The 23,614-nt window shown below is 36.2% G+C and overlaps 1 protein-coding gene across 50 annotated transcripts in view; it reads right to left on the bottom strand.

Moving 5' to 3' along the window:
• msi2b (musashi RNA-binding protein 2b) overlaps nucleotides 1–23,614 on the bottom strand; it is a 413,958-nt gene that overhangs the window by 360,074 nt on the left and 30,270 nt on the right. The gene's annotated exons all lie outside the window — the stretch shown is intronic.

Genomic DNA, 23,614 nt, shown 5'->3' on the forward strand with positions numbered 1-23,614 from the left:
TTTTTTTTAAAGACGAATATTGACATAAGCGCAAACAACATAATGATGCTAAAAATAACCATGCTGCATAATGGTCTTCGGATATGAAACCTTTATATATCACATGAAATTTTCCAAAATCTAATTTTAGCATCGTTAACCAAAAAATTCAGCATGCTCATAATGAAAATACAGGTTTGAGAGCACATTTTAATAAACAAATTCATGAAAGGATCTGAACGTCACAAGTATATTTTCTCAATGTTCTACTTGAATTTTCTTTTCGAAGGCTGCTAGAACACATTAGAAAAAAAGTAAATCAAATCAAACGAATATGCATAAAACACTGGCTGTTCGCATTACATAAGCTGTTTTACGAATGTATAAGACTTTGATTCATTAGCTGCTATAAAGAAATAATGAGAAGACTGTAAACTGTAAAACTGTTTGCACTACAAAGCAGTGTGTTAATAATTAAGAATTAACATTGAAATAGGAACGGCAAAAAACACAGTTTGTAATATCAAGCAACATAATGAGTTGTTTTATACAGCTAAAAATACCTGCAAACGGATGACACCTGAAGCCAGACACATTAATCTTACAATTGGTAATGTCTGCTTTGAGAGTGAAACAGGGTGGATACAATGTTACAAACAGTACCATTATCTGGCTATTAACAGACGTTAGCGCTTGCTGATTTGAAACCAGCAGAATTAAGGTCACAATCCAAAAAAGTGTGTTCACAGAATGCAGCAAATCTCCATAGCATGCAAAACTTACTGCCTTTTGTGCATCGAGAGCATTTAAGGATCTCCCCCATTTAAGAATTCTCCCTCATTTTCCTTATAACAGTCTTTACGAAGTTAAAGCCTGAAGGTAAAACCCTATTAGTAATAATTATTCACCTATAACACTGATCAGAGTGCCCCGGGCTCTGGGCATCAGCTGCACTCCATTCAACAGCGAGGCCATGGTTAAGCGTGTGCCAGAAGCGTGGATGGATGGATAACGGCTCTCAAGCAGACATTTACATCTATGCTGTATGGTCAGTGGGAACATTATATCTATATTCCCCTGCACTAGCCCACTCTTCCACACGCATTTATCCTCATAACTTTCCCATTACACACAATGCACTGACCATCCATCGAGGACTTCCCGGTATGGGTGTCATATCTCAGCATTACTAGGAGCTAAAACTGCTCTTATGATCGCTTTAGAATGATGATGTGATTCCTTTAATGATGTTATTTAAGAAACCACTCCAACTTCGGCCAAGTGTACTGTACTGTTCCTTCTCTCGTTTAACACCATTATACGTAGCTTGTGCATTCAGACTTCGTGATTTCAGATCTTGGCTGATATTCTCAGGATTCAGCTTTGATTGTTAACGGACTTGATGCAGCACTTATCTGCTCCAAGGGTCTTCCTATTAGGGGAGTATACCTGCAGTCGAAACACTGTAACGTAGCAACCAGGGTCATGTGACCCATGTGCACTGCAGGGAGTTGATATTGTACACCTTCAGGCCAAGAGAACTGGCAAAGAAGTGAGCAGACCCCTCTAACACCTTCAGTTCTCCTCCGGTACTACATTATTAACTGCTTTTTCCTTTCAGTACTTCAGGCTTATGGATGGAAGTGCGTCTCTCTCTCTCTACCTTTGGGCAAAGAAAAAAAAATGTTCTGGCACTTGTGAACTCAGATTAAAGCAGATATCTTGGATATTGTTAGTTTAAAAAAAAAGTTTATAACTCGAATTAGGCATCATTCTTTCTAAACATTAATTCACTGACAAAGCACAGATGCTTGGAAATAATATAATACTCATTTTTGACACTTCCTACTGAATCAGACAGCTGGAGTGGGATATATATCCAGAAAACTTGTCCTCCTTATTTAAACACTCCATAACCTTTAGTTTAAATAGCTCAAATGATGCTATTTTATAGGTTGCTAATTTTGTTTGGAGGTCTCCTGGAATAGATTTACATCCATCCAAGGTCAAAAAGCACTTTAAAAGTGCACTTTAAAGCACTTTAATTTGAAGGCAGGATAAAGTACACATTGTTCACAGGCAGCCAGTTAACATCATAGACTGGGCATTACGCAAATGTGTACTAACCTGCTTAGGTTGGTCCAAAAAAGTAAGACTGGAATCACTGATTACTTGTATCAGGAACTTCAAACTCTCTTTTGGTAGACTATCTTCTCAGATTTTTCACATTCACAAGCAACTATCTTTCCTGATGCATGTAAAATACTCTGAAAAGTATACTAGGGATTAAGGTTGCACAGTTTACCAGTACTATGGTAATATCATGTCACTATGGCTCCAAAATACTGGCGGTGCCATTGTACTTTGTAAACAGTAGTATAGTCATTAATGGTCTATCTATTAAATACATAATGATGCATGTAAAAAGTCACTAAAATGCTCACACACTTGTGCAACAATGGAGTAATTTATTTGAATAGTCTGTGGAGCACTTTAAGGTTGCAAAACTGTGTAGAAGTCACGCCTTTTATGGTAGCCTATTGCACGTTTTCTGACACTTCAGTTCGAATGCACATCTGAATCAGTTCATTTCTGTTCTGAGCCGCAACAGTCTCTTAAAAAGAACAACTCACAAGTTGAAATTTTGAATTACTTTGGATTCTTACTTTATAACTGTGCGTTCACACTGAAAGCAGAATGAGTGTCAAAGTAGCCGGAAGACATTGATTTTCAGTAGAAGCTGGCGCCGAAGAGCAGCGCGGCATGTCTTCGCTGGTGTGGGTGTTGATGAGAGTTGAAATCAAGTCAACTTTATGGTAATGAGCTCTGACGATGTCCGCCGGCAAGCAATCGGAATGTAGAAGTTCACCGCTTGAGAGGAGTACAGAGAACACATTCACTGTGTTCTGACCACAGTTGTTCCCAAAAAGTTTGATTATTGCGGTCACCAGATTTCCAATTATTTACAATGTTTTCGTACAGGAACAAACATTTAAAACGTTACTGGCAAGTTAATGATGTGCATTAATGTTATCATTTTTTTTTTTATAATCTCATGCATTAATACAAAACAGTATTGCTGCTTCAGAATATTTCCGACATATGGTCACATATTGGATAAATTGAGCAAAGCCACCACATGCAACTTGATCTTCCATTGTTACATGAATTTGATAAAAAGTGTGCAACATTTTCATGCTAAAAAGCGCCTTTTTATCCTGATTAGCTGATAATGCTGCAACAGCTTTTTTAAATATGAGATCAATGTAACGACCTTTGCCTTTATCATCGCCTTCAGTGTGAGCACACAGTAAGACAAAAAATAAAAAATAAAAAAGTTTTTTTTAAATAAATAAAAAGAAAACAATAGATGAAAAACCCAAAAGAGCAACAGGAAACATTGAAATTAATTTTGTAATTAATATTGCCTAATTTGATCTTTTTGTAACTAATTTCATTTGGTATCATTTGTATCTTGTTTTAATGTATTTTTGTTGGTCAGTTATCTACAAAATTAACAAAAAAACAAATGCATTTTAGGTAAAGTGTTCGTGCAAATGCTTTAATAAAAATAAGGGAATTATAAATTCAATTCAAGTAGGCCTATTATAATAACATATAAAATATAGTATCTCTGATCGTTTTTTTTTTTTCATAGATTTGAGTTATTAATTACAGTATCACTATACTACTTGGTATTACGATACTTCAGCTGGAATGGTATCGTAATGTGAATTAATCGTCTCGTGGAAACCCAACTAGGGAGACTTAAAAATGCAGTCTAAGCTTAGACTTCAATTCCCAACTGCATAAATATATTTACAAGATATAAGAAATGCACAACCACTGGCTTGATATGGACTGACAGTAAACAAATACACATTAGATAGGAGGCTGAGAAGCTGTGTGTACACAGCAATACATGTTTCCACAACACAGTAGTTAACTGGCAAGTTCCACAAACCACAAAATGCCATATTTGATTTCATTTTGCTTGAGGTTGGCATGAGAGGGATTGCTTGAGGTATGGAGCTGTCAGAAACAAGCAGGATTTATTAAACTATTTATTGTTGAGATGGTCTGACAGCAAGCCTTCACAAGATAAAACAGGGTCAAGTATCTCGGAGACCCTAGGAGTGCAGGATCAGGTCCCGTAACACCTTGCAAACGCATCCGACACCCTTCCACAGGACTCTCACGCTTGCCTGTGATTGATAATTAAAATTTGATGTCGAGATGGGCAGGCCTGTATGTTCAGAGGCCCTGTTTCATTCATAATTGATTGCCAATTATTCCGTCGATTACCAACAAGCCGCAAGTTTCACTCTGAACTCCTCTAACCGACGAGGTTAAAGACTGCAGCCTAGAACACGAGCTCCAGACATAACACGTCAATACCAAAGGAAACCGCCACCCAGGAGCTGCCTTCATTTTCAGCCAGACGCAACCTTTAACGACGGAGGCCTATGGGTAATTAATGTGCTGTTCATTTTACTAATAACTAGCTTAATTATTCATCACAGACACTAGCCACAGATAAATGATTGTGATTTATTGTATCACTGCATCAGGGTCTTTGTGTAATTAGTGCTGCTGGAAAGCACAACACTTGGCCCCGTGTGCCACAGCGCTAAATTTTAGCTATGATGTCCAGACTATTAAAAGACAAATATGCCACTTACAAGTGTCCGCATTTTCTTTTCACAACATGCATGACTCATAAAACAGTGTTGATGTATGATGCTTCCAGATCGACGTTTATTCTGTTTGATATTTTTACACAATTCCTCATGTTTAAATACAAAAACAACTTAAAGAAAACGCTGATTCAATCAGTGCATTCCTATTTCTATAACCAAAATGTGAGTGAGTTTACAGGGAGAGAAAGAGAAACCTATCAATATCTTAAAGCTAGCCGTTTCAGAACCGAACACATCAGCCAGGACGGGGCCAAAAATAAAAGCCTGCACCATTTGCAACTCCAACAGGGAGACTCTCCTAATGGGCCTCCGTAAGTTCACCAGAGGAGAGGGCCTACAGGAGATTTATTTTAAAAACCGAGAGGAAAATGTGATGACAGTTGGGCTGAGAATTCCAAATAAAAATCTACTGCTGAATAAGGGATTGTTTGAGCTCTGCTAGTTTCAAATAAAACAGCTCATGTCGTATTCTAAGCCATGTGGGGTGAAAAGCTTCGAGATTAAGAAGATCACTGCAATAAAGGTGCTTCGTTATTTTACTTCAAAAATCTGTCATCGTTCATTTATCCTTAAAGAGATAGTCCAACCTTAAAAGAAAAAAATGCTTTATTTACACACTCTCAGGCCATCCAAGATGTAGGTGCAATTTTCCCCCTAGTAAAACACTGAAGAAAATATTTACTTGAAGCTGTGGTCCTTAATGATTTTTAAGATGCCAACCAAAAGCTAAGAATGAATAAACGTAATACCTATGGCGTTCAACACACTGAGGTTTCTTGAAGCGAAAAGGCTAAAAAAAAAACGGAACACCCTTTACAATATTATTAACTTTAAAGATATATTTCAACAAAAAACTGAATATTCTGTTATCATTTACTCACTCGTCACTTTCAAATCTGTTTGAATTTGATTTTTCCTTTTGTTGAACACACAGAAAAATGGAAATCTGTAACTTGGAGTCATGTAACCCTTGAGTATCATAGTAGGGATGTGCATTATAACAATATTGATCATATGGATAAAATAAAAAGTCTTCATTTCATTTTGCTTCATATTATGCTCTATTGCTTATATTGTGGTGTCACAAATTACATTATTTATGGTCATACTTTTTCATCATTTCTAAATAAGCTCAATATTACTGTACATGCACTGCAAAAAATGCTTTTCTTACTTAGATTTTTTGTCTTGTTTCTAGTCTAAATATCTAAAAATTTCTTATATCAAGAAGCATTTTCTAGACAAGCAAAACATATTGTCTTGTTTTGAGAAATAAAATGCCAATATTAAGTGAGTTTTTCCTTAAAACAAGCAAAATAATCTGCCAATGGGGTAAGCAAATTAATCTTGTTTTTTCTTTTGACTCAAGACTATTTTGCTTACTCTATTGGCAGATTATTTTGCTTGTTTTAAGGAAAAACTCACTTCATTGTGGCATATTATTTCTTAAAACAAGACAGTACGTTTTGCTTGTCTAAAAAATGCTTCTTGATTTAGGAATTTTTACATATTTAGACTAGAAACAAGACAAAAAATCTAAGTAAGAAAAGCATTTTTTGCAGTGTGCCATTACAGTGATGCAAAACATTAAAAAAAGCATTTGAAAGTGCATTGTTTATTTGTATTTTTATCATACAGTATTTTTTTTTTAATAAATTATACCTATAGTCATTAGTTTTTTAAAAAGTGTTATGTCCTATTTATTTCATATTTCTTTATTTTTAATCAAACATTGGTCTTGATTTGTAAATAAAGTGAAAAATATAATTACATATATACATGATGAAAGTATATACACACTGTAAAACATATATACACTCACTGGCCACTTTATTAAGCACACCTGTCCAACTGCTCATTAAAGTATATTTTTAATCAGCCAATCGTATGGTAGCAACTTAATGCATTAAGGCATATGGACAGGGTCAAGATGATCTGCTGCAGTTCAAACCAAGCATTAGAATGGGGAAGACAGGTTATTTAAGTGACTTTGGCCTCCATCTCCTTCGGGATGTGGTGGAATGGGAGATTTGCATCATGGATGTAAAGCTGACAAATCTGCAGCAACTGCGTGATGCTACCATGTCAATATAAACCAAAATCTCTAAGGAATATTTCCAGTGTCTTGTTAAATCTGTGCCACGAATTCAGTTCTGAAGGCAAAAGGGGGTCCAACCTGGTACTAGTAAGGTGTATCTAATTGGCACAAGCCGGTATAAGATTCTGACGTTATAATAACCTTGTATAAAAATATTCCAATTGTGATTGATTATTACTATGAATACCAAATAGGGTTGTAACGGTATGAATTTTTCACGGTATGATAATCGTCTAAAACAATACCACGGTTTGACGGTTTCGCGGTATACGGTATGTTACAAATGTTACAAAATAATAGAACAGTGAAGCAAATTTGACTTTTTCCAAATAATATATTTTTAGTTACTATAAACAACACCACTTACAATGAATAAATAAAAATAAGAAAATAATAAATAATGTGTCAAAGTCCAAATAAAGTCCAAATAAACATGGTGCAAATCCTCAGTAAAAAATAGATATAAATATTTACTATACTATAAATAGTTATATAACGAAACTAGATTCAATATGGAACATCCTTAGGTTTTATGTGCCAGCATGGATATGGTTGTCTGTGGATATGGATTTGGATGTGGTTGTCTGCAATGCAGACAAACAGCTGCATCTTCATTTGCGTCTTTTGAAAACAGCAAGAGCAGCAGTTCGTCTTTGCTGTGTCACTGTTTTGTCATGTTTCTGTGCTGCTGTGCATGCAAAAGTACTTAGTATGAGAATTATTTCATGAAAAACTTTTTTTTTTTGCGTTTTATTTAGCCGCGCATAAATGTATGCCTATCTCTCATTCCGTGTTGTTCAAAAAGCTTGGTCCACAAACAAAAGCGAAACCTATGCTTATTGGTTGTGATATAGCGAGTTTGAACCAATCTGGGCATGGAGGAGGGACAATGCATCAATGTATCATGTCTGATTTGTCCGGAGACACAGTGACGATCGTTTCTTTGTCAAATCAGCGTTGTCAAATGTTGATGACGTAACCGCACTGATTCCGGAGCCTCTGAAAGTCCGCGAATGTTATGTGATACAGCACTGGAAAGCTGAGATTCTCTTCTTTATGCCAATCTTTGAATTGTATGAATCGGATCAGCGGATCAAAAGTTATTAAACATTTAAGAGCAATACTTATTTTTAGCCGCGGGCGGCTGTCTCGGTCTTTAAGGGTTAAAACCGTTGATATGCAATTGTTCATGGTATGATAATCGTGCACGTTCAAATCGTGGTAAACCGTCATACCGGTATATTGTTACAACCCTAATACCAAAATAAGTAAATTTTTAAATGTCTGGGTAAAAAACAGCCTTTTCCCCCATTGAACACAATATATTTTATTTTAAGAAACAAATAAAATATTTGGACAAGTGGCTTTTAATGTAGAGGTTCCTTTTCTGCTGGATACTGTTGCCATAAAAAAAACGGGGAAAAAAAGTTGCAAAAAAAAAAAAAAAAAAAAAGTACAAATACCTTAGGAACGTTATAAAAGAAAAATCTGTCGGTTTTAAAACCTTGACTATTCTAAAACGTGGTAAACCTTGAAACCGGTTATCATCCCATGCCTAGTACCTAATAAAGTGGCCAGTGAGTGTATATAAACTGTTAATTGATTGAATGATATACATCATCAGGATATGAGATGAGATTTGTCATATCGTTCCATAGCACTTGTTTTTCCTACAATGTTTTTTCAATCATTTTTCACATCAATTTTGTTTTCAACAGAACGAAGAAACTTATAAAAGTTAGACAGCACTTTTACCTTTAACCCAAAGCCTCAGCAAGTAGTCCTAAGCACATTCATAACATTCTGCAGTGCAAATTTCATGTAGCATATAATAATGTATATGTACACGCACAAAAGATTAAGAGACTTTTATGTAAAAAAAAATGATCTCATCCACTTCTATTTTAACAGAAAAAGGCATCTTTAACAATCTATTAGTTGATTCCTGACTCCATAGACAGAAAACAAAAATATATATGGTGCCTTAAAATGTACACAGTATAATTGAGTGGAGACAGCATTGAATTAGAGCACAGCACACGGACTGCGTCTTGAAAAGGTGCGAGTTTGTTTTGGTGCCGATGTAGCGACAGGAGAGTAAAGCAGGTCAGTTCTCTCAAGTGCACTGTCCCCCTCCTGTTGTTTCAGCTGTATCAGCATTGGAAAAAACGTCCCCAGCTAAGTTCCCATCTCCCTGCATACTTCAGCGAGACCCAGCGTCGCCCTTTACCCTCTCTCTCACTACATCAAAAGCCTAGCGTGCATCTGCCGAAGCTAACAGCTGTTGCTAACCAGTCGTGCTCAAGGCTAATTTCGTTTGATGCTTAGATTCGTGCGGTGCCTTACGTGTGACGCTAAGTGCATTTGTGTCTTTGGTCAATATGAAAGGAAGATGGCACTTGTTTTGTTCTTAGATGTAGCTGGCGTGCCATCTGCTTTTAAAGATCAAATGAAATCCCACGGCACTAGCGTGGAAAATCAAGGTAAGTGGTTTCTCAGGGACTTGCGTAGCGAGCGGGATAAGCTAAATCCTGAAGTAGGGATTGCGTCTGCATATGCAGGCCAGGCTTTTTGCAAGTTCACCGTTACATAACTGCAGCGTTACTACTGCCAAACAAACAAGTAAAAGTAAGCTTGGTAAATGTGAGATTAAAGGTTAGCTCAATTGTCTATGTAAAGCAATAGGTCCAACTATGAGATAACTTGGAATCCAATCAAACATGTCTTCTTTTTAAAGGACTCTCTGATGGGATTTGCACAAGAAAACTCATATTATATATAAAAGCCTGGCCAAGAGCCTGCACTACTTAATAAAAGTGAACTAAATAAAGCAACAACACACTGTTAAAATAAGAGCAAATATATAAATCACACAAAGGAAAATCAGTGACAACAATAGCCCTCATGAGGACAGAAAAAAAATCCTGTTGTCTCTTTGCAAATGAATTTGTTGTGGGTAGCAAGCCTGCGACGCTCATAAACACACTCCCTTACTTTCTGTCTTTCACTCTCTCTCTTTGCCAGTAATCTCTCTCTCTCTGTGCGAGAAAAACGGCCTCTAAATTTAGCATCAGATTTATCATGCGGTAGCACAGGCTCCAGCTAACCAGAGAGGGCGGGGAGAATGTAACCGAAAGAGGCGTTTCCTCTGAGGGGGTGTCCGTCACTAGTCACATCCGGAGCCAATGATATAAAAAAAAAAAAAAAAAAAAAAAGCATGGGCCTGACACTGCATGTAATAGGCACTCCTGCAACCGCGACCTGCTTCACGGGACAAAGCACAGAGATCCGGATGAATGTATTTATACCTTTTGGTACATTTAGAGAACAGAACTAAACAAGGACTCAACTAAGGTCATCTATTTTTATCTGATGGGACACCGGCCCAGTATGAGTCGCTAGTACAAATTGCCAACAACTGCTGAAAAAAATAAAAATAAATAAGAAATGAAAATAAGAAAATTCAACAAATAAAGAGATTTATATATAGATTCATTTAGCAAAGCAAATAAAGATGCACCTGTCAATCGGCTTTAAATCAGTGTTTGCTTTTTTTGCATTAAACAATTTCGTTGTTGGTTTAATTTTGCACACAAACTGCATTGCGATCACATTTCAAAATATCATTTGTGCGGAAATACTGGGAAGTCTGCAAGCATGACTTTAACAGAAGCTGAAGATGGGAATAGACATGAAAATACAACAATAACAACAAATATACTGTAGAAGGAAGACCGAGTTCGCTGTCAACAATGTGCAAACTATTGGGAGAAAAAAAAATCCATATTAGTTTTGATGTATTGACTATGAAGTAGTGTTTTTGAGCACAACACTGCTATGTTTACAGTGGTAACCAAATAAATACTATAGTGCTGCTATATTGTCACCTACTAGCAGAAGATTTACTTTTTTTGCAGCCTGCCTGTTCTTGTGTGTTTAATAATAATTCCTTACATTTATTTAGCGCTTTTCTGAACAGTTAAAGCGCTTTACACATTGGGGGGGGGGGGGGGGGGGGGGGGGCTCTCCTCATCCACCACCAGTGTGCAGCATCCACCTGGATGATCCAATGGCTGACTATTGGGCTAGACGGAACATCACCAACCAGCTGATTGGTGGAGAGGAGAGAGAGTGATGAAGCCAATTATGATATGGGAATGGTCAGGAGGCCATGATGTACAGAGGCCAGTAGGCAAATCTGGCCAGGATGCCGGGGTTATACCCCTACTCTTTTTTTTTTTTTTTTTTTTTTTTTTAAGGATATCCTGGGATTTTTAACAACCACAGAGAGTCAGGACCTCGATTTGACGTCATCCGAAAGATGGTGCTCACTGAACATTATAGAGTCTGTATTAATATACTGGGGCATTAGGACCCACACATATCACAGGCTGAGCGCCCTCTACTGGCCTTACTAACACCCCTTCCGACAGCAACCTAGTGGTCTCCCATGCAGGTACTGACCAGGCACAACCCTGCTTTGCTTCGGTGGGCAGAGTTGCAGAGAGCTAGCTGCCGTTTGTAGCCGTTTGTTTTACGTAACAAAATTCCTCAAACCTAAAGTCAAAAACATTTTTTTTTTCTTTTCAAATGATTCACTCCAACTAAAATACTATGCAGCGCATGTAACTCGTAGCATCTTTGTTTGGGTTGTGGCTATCTCTAATTTTAAATAAACATTGGTCATGTAGTCAAACTCATAGTTTCTTGTCTCAGCAAAAAATATTGCCAAGACAAATTGAGATGGAGCATCCCTAAATGTATCCATGTAGGTTAAAAAGAAAAATAGCTGTGCATCCAATAACTACAGAAAGCACACTCGGAAAATGATTTTTGCTGCTTGTTTAAACTACTTATTTCAATCAAGCGAAAAAACAATTCTTGAGGCTTTTTTGGGACAATTTTATTGTTTCCATGTTCAATCCACTGAAATTTCTTAAAACAATTACGCTAATATAATCGATTTGTGTTGGAACAACATTAAGTAATTGTGTGGAACCCTGCAATTTTTATAGAGTATATACAGTACCAGGGGTGGACTTAACCAATAAGCGAGGTAAGGAGCCAATAGGGCCCCAACCAATGCCAATCATATAAACAATAAAGCATTAATCATATAGTTTTTTTTATAATTTTTTTATCATGTTGAAAAATCTGTCTATAATAATTAAGTTTTTAATGTTATTACTTCTTTTTAAACTGGGGACCCACATTAAAAGTGGACCGTTCCTTCAGTACTGCACATGTACGAGGTATGACCGGTTCAAAAACGCTGATGTAATGTTGAAGACACAGCCAGTCTGCCAGCCATCAGAGTAGAGCTGAGGTAGAGGCAGGTACATGTGTGCAAGTGGGAGAATTTTGAGAAAATTCGGGGGAATAAAAAAACAACTTAGATATAAGAAAAAATAAATAAATGCAGCTACCTCCACATTCTTGCTTTCTGGCCGAAACACCTGTTAGATAATGAGCACTTACAGAGAGTAAAATATATATAGAGAAAGAGAATGTTTTGAGTTTAAATGCAAGGTGTCCCCAAATCACTAAGTCCGCCCCTGTATAGTACACTGTAAAATATGCTGTGTTACACACAATCAATTTGTGTTGGGACAACAGGAAGGAATAATGTTAACTTATTTGCTTTTGCAAATTAATATACATTAAAAATGAAACAATTGAGTTGCCCGAAAAAAAAAAAAGGATTGTGTTGTTTCAACAAATTTTATATTAATAGTTTGACCGGACAGCAAAAATTATTTTCTGAGTGTACTTTGTGTCACTTGGCAAATAAACATCCACATAAATACATGATACATGTCTTCATTTGCAAAAATGCATGAACAAAATTACACAAGGCAAAGGAAAATATTACTGTATTAAATAATAGATTTTTTTTTAAGTGAACCTCTAATTTGAACAAACCACAATTAAATGAATGACTTAAGAATAAAACCATTAAAAATCTAAACATTTTAAAATCTGTCACAGGAGGCTCATTCATTAACACACGGATCACAAGAATTATCCCAAAAAAAAAAAAAAAAAAGCATGCATTTATTTAAAAAACGCACTTACAATAGAAACTAGAACATCGAAAGCAGTCAGGACATGGAGTTTAACAATACAACACCAGACAATTTTGGACTGATAGATGATGCCATCGCCCATCGCCGATGGTTAATAGACAACACGATGCTGAGCCGGCATCGCTGATCCTCTGTTAGGTAATGTTAAGTATACTTAATGTTAAGTATTTTGTATTTGTGGTGCCTGTGCACTATATTGTAAACAACACATTTCAGTGATTCATTTGAAGGGCATTACTTTGGTATAATACACCAATTATACTGTGTTTGGTCACCATCTGATGTCCTGAAGCAAAATTAGCTTTGACATACACCAATCACCAGCCGTTTGGGGAGTAAAATGAATAAAAAGTTTAAGAAGACATTAAAAAAAAGAGAAAAGTGTTCTTGAGTGTAATGTAAAAAGGTGCCCTTGCAATGTGATACTAAAAATAAGAAGCGAAGAAAGGGAAGAAATAAAGAGAAGAAGAAAAGAAAACATATCAGCCACCTGGTCAGATAAGTGGCCGAGCTGTGCTGAGGAGAGGAGCCGAGCACTGCAGTGAACTGAAGGACAATCATTGAACAAGGACATACACACGGCGGGTCAGAGGAGCTTCAACGAGTCCAGCAGCACTGCGCTGATTGCACAGACCGCTCATTTCACAAACACCCAGAGAGAAGCGGACAGCGAAAGAGGCGAGAACAGCTTCCGCAGAGTCAGAAATGTCAATATCCGACAAGTCAAAGGAGTAACAACACGGAGAGAAAAATGTGTCGGACTGCAGTCTTCGCATCAAGGTCAAACGCATGCGGTACATGCTTTATGTGGCGGAAAATCAGAGATGCACAACATGCGAGACCATACTGGTTATCAGCCCAGACTATTGATTTAAATTAATCAGTATAAAATGATTAGGGTTTCTGTAAAAAATTAAGATTTTCTAAATCTGTTGACTGTTGTCAGCTTTCAGTGATGGAATAAATAAATATTTATCTGTCAGAATAGCTAATAATTTAAGATTTAACACTGTGTAAAAATGTTATCCAAGAGATAATTGAAGGCAAGAGAGACAAATAAATAGCTAAATTGCTGTATGCAAACATACAGCTATGGAAAAACATGAGAAATCACTAGAAAATTCTCAGTTTGTCTGGATTTATAATTCAGAGTTAGTTTTTTTGAGCAAAATGCAATCTTTGTTTTATTTTTTAAACTAACTTTGAACAGATGTCATCATTAAACTAATAATTTAAAACTCCCTACTTTTAAAAAAAAGTCCACACAGCTAATGATTGATAATATAGCATGTTTTGCCTGCTTTCCTGGGAGAGAACCTTGAACTCAGAAGATCCCTGGGAGAGAATTTTGATTGTATTGCCATTTTAGCTTGTATGGCTATGTCATGGCAAATAAACAGATCAAGTTTACTACATTTTATATACCACTGTTCTATAATTATAAAAAATATTCTAAAGATTAAAATTCATTAGCAATAATTAATACACAAGGTAAATACATTATTAATAATAATAATAATAATAACAATAATAATAAAAATAATAAAAGATAAAACTCTAAAACAGTTTAAGGTTTACTTTTACTAAAAATACTTCAATTTTAGAAGTATTCACATTTAAAAATATTTCATTTAAAGTCTCTCCAGATAAACCACGGCAAAATGAACCACAAACTACACCAGCATATGGTTATGCGATAAAGGCTCAGCACTAAAACACTCATTTACTGTGCCAATTTGGTTTATTCAGCTCACTTATACTGCATACTTTTTGGATTGTGAGAGAGAACCGGAGTACCTGGGGGAAACCCAGACGAGAACATGTAAACTCTACAATGAAATGCCAACTGGCCCAGCCAGAACTTGAACCAGCGGCCTTCTTGCTATGAGGTGACAGTGCTAACCACTGAGCTGCCATGCTACCCTGTCCTGGATTAATCTAGGAAAGACGCGGAGGAGTAAGGGTGGATGAGGGGATTCTTCAAGGCAAAGATAACTAAGGTAAGGAAATCTGTTTATTTATGTGCATTTGGATTCATCTGACTGGTAAATGAGGGACCAGTTGTGGTCAATCATAAGCATGTGATACTCTCCAAATGAGTTTATAAATAAACTTCACTTAATTTATTAAATGGGCGGCACGATAGTTAGATAGTTAGGGATAGATAGGGTTGTGCTGTCGCCTCACAACAAGGTCACTGGTTCGAGCCCCGGCTGGGTCAGTTGGCATTTCTTTGTGGAGATTGCATGTTCTCCATGTGTTCACATGGGTTTTCTCCGGGTGCTCCAATTTCCTCCAGTCCAAAGACATGTACTGTAGGTGAATTGGATGAGATTAATTTAATAACAAAAAAGGTACCATCCCATAGGTTCATGCATTCATTTTAGTTAGACAACAAAATGTTCATGTTTTACCTTCAGCAGAGTTGGTTTGAAGTTACCCTGATTTTGGAAATCGCAACAAATGAAAACCTACAGATGGACAATAAATACTGGATTGCTGATAATCGTTTTCTGTATTATTACAATAACTCCCATTAAATAACACAAACAAACATTTAGCAATAGATCATGGCAGGGCCTTAACCTTTTTAGAACCCTGTTTCTTGAAAATAATACAATGATAGTATTTCACTTTTTCATCAGATATTTTTCTCAAAATAAACTGCTATCCATATTTCATAGTTTTTTCTAATGCTGTGATGCTTACATTTATTTAGAAACTGCAACATTAATTTGAAAAGGACTATTCTTATTTTAACAAAAAGTGCAAAAAGGTCAATTTCAATGCATCTCTACAGAAATACAGCGCAATAAACAGGCTGTAAAAACTGCTAGTGATTACAATCCAGTTGCAATGCTGCAAATCTCCTAGCCTGTATAAAGCAGGCAGGTTCGTATGAGGTCTCAGACAGGGAAAGACAGCAAGAGCCGGCAGGCAGGCAGCAGCAGCAGCACAGAGTTTGGCTGTCAGAGGGTGGAGTGTGTGGGCCGATAGCCTCGCCGCTACATCAGTACTGTGCATAGGACACGGCAGGTAACTGCAGCATCAAAAAGAAGCACGCCGCAGCGTCGACTGGGCGGATTTGGAAGCTTGTCTGCTCCTACAAGGGCTCTGGCAGACTTGGCAGCCTTCCACTCTGGGAGAAACCCTAAATGAAAGCTCCGGGATGCTTCGTACCGAGTTTGTCACAGTGTAATAACCTGTCTGCGGTGTTGACATGCTTCCAGGCCTGACAGCCCAAGGCAAAGTCAAAGCTGGCCTAAAGTAATAGCGTATTGTCTTCTTTTTTTAAGACTTTTATCAAGCTTGAATAAAACCGATGGCTGTGAAAGCAAATCTAATGAAGATACCAATGCATCCAATCCTTGTCTGAAAATCTAAAGACTTCTATGCACAAGAAAAGATCAAGAATAAACCATTTCAATGTTTTTTTACACAAAACAAATGCTTTTATACGCACAATTATGGATTACTTTAGAATAAGTGTTTACTTGCAATTCCGTAAAAAAAAGCATTTACATCATGCTCTATAATTTCTCACTGCTAGTGATGTCACAACTCAAACATCAGCGGCAGTGGCTTAAAAATGTAGTCAGGAAATCTGTCAGAAGCTTTACTGTTTTATATGATCACCTTTAAACCATACCTGCAAATGCAGTAAAAAACAAAATGTTGTTTTGTTGTTTCTCCATTGGCGGTTCATTCTGCTGTGGTGACCCCTGATGAATCAAGGGCTAAGCCGAAGGAAACTGAATGAATGAATGTTTTTGTATCAACTCCATGAGTCGAATACATAATTTCATTTTTTTAATAAGATAAGAAAGAGTCAAGAGTATATGAATTATAACCACCAAACCTGTCTAGAAGTGCCCGCTCAAGTTAGATGTGTGTCCGCTGTAAGAACTAATGGCAGCAGGTACATATTTTTTCCGAAGTTCTCAGTATGCCAGTCTATCACATCCAAATTTTCAGACAGACAGACAGACAGACAGATAGATAGATAGATAGGGGGGGCTAATAATATTGACCTAAAAATGGTTTTAAAAACATTAAAGCTGCTTTTATTTTAGCCGATATAAAACAAGTCACCAGAAGAAAAAATATTATAGGAAGTACTTTGAAAAATTCCTTGCTCTATTAAATTTCATTTGAAATATTAAAAAAAAAAAAAAAATTGACAGGAGAATTATAAAGTAACAAGTAACTATTTACTCAAGTAAATTTTGAGGGTAATTTTTTCATCAGTTTTTTACTCTTACTCAAGTAATGTTTAAGATAGTTACTTTTACTTGAGTAACAATTTCCACAAGTACTTGTACTTTTACTCGAGTATAAATTTTGCATATTCTACCCACCTTTGCTCACGAGTAATCAGTATTCAATTGTAAATTATGCAGTGATTCTGGTATCAGGCCGATAATGCACTTCTGGTTTTGTTTAATTAGAACAAACGTTGGTGTAATTGCTTTGTTAGTGCATTTCATTTGAATAAATGTAAATGTGAATGTGAATTCAAGCTTATTGGCACCATAAAAGTGCACTATGAAGGTGGGCCTCGGTCTGCTTTCAAACTAACTGAAATATGAACTCAACAAGGGCTAAAAAGATCAAAACGAACCCAAAACAGGTAATGGTGTCACAAGATGCAACCATTAAAAGGACAGCATTGCTTGTGTGGACCTGTTTTTCTTGTTGCTATGTTGCTCATTACGGTTCAATACAGGCATCAGAAATGTCTCTCTTTGGAAGTGATCTTTCATTGTTTGAGTGTCAGAGGAACAACTACCACTGTATTGAATCCTTTACATTTTATATGAGCACTTCACGAGTTCTCAACTGATAAAAATACCATCACATGTAAGCTTATACAATAAGCATGTTCACCCCAGCACAGAGTATTGCTATAAATGTACGGAAATCTCTTTTGCAAAGTATATGTCATAAAGCCTTTATTTCTTTAAGACAGCATGGGAACCTGACAAAATATCTCATTTTATTTTTTTGATCCACATCAAATGAACCAAGAGTTCACTAAACTACAAATGTGAGCATACACTAAAATGTTACTAGCTTGATGTTAAATGCATCGTGCAAATCCCTTTCGAATACAAGTCACAATACATTTAAGATGATTAAAAAACGCAACATTCTCTGTTACATGATTTATGTATAAAGAGTGGTTCCCAACATTACAGGAAAAAGTCATGTGATAACCAAGGAACTGCAAAGCTCTAATGCGTGCCGTGCTATTGAATTAAAGATGAAATATGATAGAGCAATAAAATGGACAGTAAAAGAACAGAAGCCTCATACAATTTACTTTAACAGGCATATTTGTCTTTGAAAATAACTGAAAGTAAATTAACATTTGTTAAATTATGTCAACTAGAATAATTTACTTCAGTTTGGTTTCTCCCCTCTCTCACTCTATTTTTATTTTTTTTTTTTTTGACAAAAATCAGGTAGGAAGTCACAGCTATCGGCAGACCCCTGGTTCGAGCCTCGGCTGGGTCAGTTGGTGTTTCTGTGTGGGGTTTGCATGTTCTCCCTGTGTTCGTGTGGGTTTCCTCCGGGTGCTCCGGTTTCCCCCACAGTCCAAAGACATGTGGTACAGGTTAATTGGGTAGGCTAAATTGTGCGTAGTGTATGAGTGTGAATGAGTGTGTATGGATGCTTCCCAGAGGTGGGTTGCAGCTGGAAAGGCATTCGCTGCATAAAACATATGCTGGATAAGTTGGCTCTTCATTCCACTGAGGCGACCAAAGAATAATAAAAGGACTTAGCTGAAAAGAATACATACATACATACAAACATACAAACATACATACATACATACATACATACGATATTGGAAAAATCTGATATTGCAATATTTTATTTTTCTGAGATAAATATTGAGATATGAATACATTTTCAAAATATGTATGAATAGCTCTGTTTGGCAGTTTTCTGGGGAGTCTAACAGTATTTAAGTACAGAAATCAATAAAAAAAAATTTAAATCACAATGCTAAAATAAAATCCTTTTTTTACTTTGCTTTGTCTCATTTCTAATAAAGATATCAGTAATTAACTTATTTTTTCGTTTTCACCTTCAGAAGAAAGAAGTCAGAATTAAGCTTTTTTTTAATTATTTATACAAAGCAAAATGATCTGCCAGTGGGGCGAGTAAAATAATCTTATTTTCACTGTGAAAAGTAGATATTTGGACTAGAAATAAGACAAAAACTAGATCAAACTTTTTTTTGATAAATCGTAATAAAAACAATTTTTTTGGATCCAAATATTCTATACTCTTTTGAAATCCTCAGTCACAGGCTTTAAACGCACAATGATAAAATCTCACTATATTATATTATGGCTAAACTTAGCAGTGACTTTACAACTCAAATGTGTTCTGTAGCTCCTGGTCAACTATAATTAAGACTCAACACTGCAGATCTTGCAATGTGACTACTGCTGATATGCACATTGCAATATCGAGGCTGAAGTGATATATTGTGCAGCTCCAATATATACGGTTTAAATCAGAATTTTTAGCCCTCCTTCTAATTTTGTTCATTTTTTAAATATTTCCCAAACTGTGTTTAACAGATCAAGGACATTTTCACAGTATGTCTGATAATATTTTTTCTTATTATTTGTTTTATTTAGGCTAGAATAAAAGCAGTTTTTAATTTTTTTTTAAAAATATTATTAGCCCCTTTAAGCTCCATTTAATTTCGATAGTCTACAGAACAAACCATTGTTATACAATAACTTGCCAAATTACACAAACCTGCCTAGTTAACCTCATTAACCTAGTTAAAGGTGCAGTAGGTGATCTGCCAAAATGCTAACCGCTTAGCATATTATCTTTGTACTGCGGGGAGGGACTGTGATTCAAAGCCACACCTCCTGAAATCGTGAGCGCGCGCTTCACGTCTCAACAGCAGACAACCCACGTTTGTCATTCGCCAGTTAGTTAGTGTTTGGCCAGCAGCATGCAGGAATTACATTCATTACTAAGCAACACTTACATGCTATTTCAGAGCGAATATTCAAAGTAGCATAGTAAACAGTATAGGAAGGCTGTCATTGTTCAAAAATAAACTAATGAGAATATAAAAGCAACTTCAGCTCAAAGCAGGTTAGGCAGAATAACACTATTTACTGCTGTTTTGTTGTTAGGCCAAATATAAATTTACATTATCGATGCTGTAAAAGGACCTTATAAAACTACAAATAATCACATCATTCTTTCACAGGAAATTTCAGTGGCTGAACAACACGTCTGTGCATACAAGTAATTCATAACACAACACAATCTAACATAATCTTAGCCTGACTAAAATAGTTTTAAAACAGAACATTACCTGTCCAACAGTAATACTTAAGCCATGGTGTCATCCTTCCTCCAGCGTGCTAAAATAACTCCAATACTGATTCTGGATTTTTAAAAGTTTCAATTCAGCATTTGATTTCTCGCGGTCTGTGACAGAATGTTGTAGCAGAGCCATTCACGCAGATCTGCTTGAATAGATGCGCAGTAGTCTGAATCTACATTTGCTGATAGACAGTTTGAGCTGCTTATCGGAATTATAGGAGATGTCGGCCCAACAATATTTAATTAGATTAACATTTTTTTTGTTTTATGCCTTACACAGAATATAAAAATACATATAAATACATTTAAATAATTTACTTTAATAATTACTATTGGACTGTGAAGAGACTTTCAACACCACACCAAAAAACGTTTCTGAAGACAATCACCTACTGCACCTTTAAGCCTTTAAATGTCACTTTAAGCTGTATAGAAGTGTCTTGAAAAATATCAAGTCAAATATTATTTACTGGCATCATGGCAAAGATAAAATAAATTATTATTACTATTAATTATTATAACTAATAATAAAGTTATTAGAAATGAGTTGTGTTGAAACGTTAAACAGAAATTGGGGGAAAAAAATAAACGGGGGCAATCGAATTAACTCTCCAACAGAAAAAGATGATAACAAAAAAGAGCATGGACTATCTTCTTTGTTGTTTATATCAGCATATATTGACTGACATTAAAAGTGATTTTACTGAAAGGGACAAGACACCTGGACAGTCACCGTAAACATTTTTAAATATCTGCAAGTAAGTGCAAGTTCAGCACTGTTGTTGGAAGGGGTCAAAAAATACATTTAGTTCAGCTTACACTGTGTCTTTAGCTGGAAGGCAGAACACAGCACCCTTTGTGTTATTGCTACTCTTTTCTACTCAGTTAATGTCACAGTGTGACCTGGAGAGAAATATCACCTTAGAAAAATCTTGTGTTTTCAGAACTGGCACCAAGCCACAAACCACAACAGCAGCCACAGAGAAAATGAACTTTTTAGTTAACTTTCATACAGTTGCGGAAAAAAGACGGAGCGATTTGCTATTGATTAGGGCCATTTGAGAAAGGCCCGTGTTTATCGGTTTACTTATGAATAGGCAGTGAGCCTGAACAAATGAGGAATGAAGAATAACAAAAAAAACAAAAAAACAAACGCCAACACAAATATTTGCTGACACTTTCCCCTGAATGGAGCACAAAATAGGGCTCAAACCCTTTTAAAAAATAGAGTATGACTGATGTGAACTAAAGTATAAGGCGCTTATATTTGTGAAATGTGAATAACAAACATATCTAATAGTAAAAAATGTATTTATGCTCCTAGAAAAAAATAATGAGAAACCAGTGTCTCATTCAGTGAGAGTCGATATGGAAATTCACGCTAATAAAAAAAAAAAAAACAATCTCACCACCTTTAGATTCAAATTTGCAAGTGCTGAATGCATCTCGACCTCCACCTTAGTCTATCCTCTGTTGTTTTGGCTCGACATGAGGCATGTTGCCATACCGTCTAGAACAGGATTCAATTAGATCCCTCACATCCTGCTAATCAAAACAAATCAAAGGAAAAGCACCAAAGCGCCTTGTTCTCCGAGCCATGCTAATTGAGAGATGTGTCTTTGAGAAGGGAAGTCCGGAGGGGGGGGGTCTTGGGAAAGATTGCAGTGAGTGGTGAGATCTTAAAGGGGTTTTGTCAATGGCCATGTCCAGAAGAGCTTGTTTCTTTCCTTTTCCTGCATGCCTGTTCCCCTCATTAGTGTCACTCAACAGCAGTTAGTGCTGGGCCGGCCGCAGCGGTACTGTGCTCTCCTCTATAGTTTTCAAACATATGAATGCACCAGCCTTGCTCTCAGTCACCAGGCTTTACAAGGTAGAAGACGGGACCCACAAAGATTCCTCTGAGAAAAAGAACAGGAGAAATTGGCGTGTTGTTGGGCTTTATCATGTGACCAAGGCAGAGCGTGTTTGTGAGGCTGCATGTTCTAGAATTCCTTTTAACTCCACAAATCTAACCTGACTTGTATTTAAGAGCCCTATGAAATTAGTTTTATTCATTTATGTTTTAGTTTATTTATTTTTTTTACAATTTGTTTATTTGTTTGTTTTACAATTTATTTTTTATGCTTAATGTGGTGCATTTAAAAATAATGTTCACTCAAAAACTGATGTTTGCAGTTTGCTCAAACTACTTTTTGCTGAAACACATTTTTTGAGTGTTTTATGGGACAACTTAATTTTTTTTATGTTAAATCACTTAAACTAATAAAAAACGAATAAGTTAATACCTTTATGTTGTCCTAACACAAATCGATTGTGTGGAACCCAGCAATCCAACAAACACAGAATTGGTGGTTAAGAAAAACTTGCTTTATAAATAATCCCAGTAGTTCCCAGTCTTCAAACCATAGAACAGTACACTACATCAATTTTATTATTTTAAATTCAAATATTTCTAAGATCAGCCTTTACCTTTCAAAAACAGCTGTTACTCTACATTCAAATAGTATTAAATCATGCAGAAATGTTCTTTCAAATTAATCAAGTATCAGTCTAACACAGGCTTGTCTGGTATGTACTCATAACTGTTGAAAAAGTCAGATTCAATATAGTATCACAGTGTAGATGACGTAATGCACAACAACACAACACAAAACAAAACAATCAATAAAATTATTATATTCATTTATATTCATTCATTTTCCTTTGGCTTAGTGCCTTATTTATCAGGGGTCCCACAGCAAAGTTAACAACCAACTATTACGGCATATGTTTTACACAACAGACGCCCTTCAAGCTAGGGCTGGGCTGATAAATGATGATATATCAAAAATCGCAATAAAATTTATGTCAATAACAATGATAAGCTATGGACATTTTTCACTACTGATTTAAGAGCCAAACACACAGCAGAAATGTGCAACATTAGAAATCTAAAAATGTGTTAATATTTGGGATATTAGTTATATTAATATTAGAGTACCGAATTTTCGACCACCGAAAATGTATCGTCTAAAAATGTTATGCTGTTAATGGACCCTCTAATTATTGTGGCTTTAGTCATCGTTGGGGCACTCTTTTAAATCTGGAAGCATTAACAACTCATATCGAATTATATATCATTATCGTTCAATATGGAAAATAATTATCGAGATTGCATTTTTGCCATATTGCCCAGCCCTACTTCCATCTGCAACCTAGTACTGGGAAACCCCCACACACTCCCACATTCACACACGCACTCATACATTACAGCCAATTTAGTTTATTCAATTCACCTATAGCGCATGTCTTTGGAATGTGGGGTAAACCAGAGCACCCGGTGGAAACCCACACAAACACGGAGAAAACATGCAAACTCAGAAACAGAAATGCCAACTGGCCTA

This window comes from Danio rerio, chromosome 15, assembly GCF_052040795.2.
Source record: "Danio rerio strain M-AB ecotype USA chromosome 15, GRCz13ab, whole genome shotgun sequence".
Classification (NCBI taxonomy): domain Eukaryota; kingdom Metazoa; phylum Chordata; class Actinopteri; order Cypriniformes; family Danionidae; genus Danio; species Danio rerio.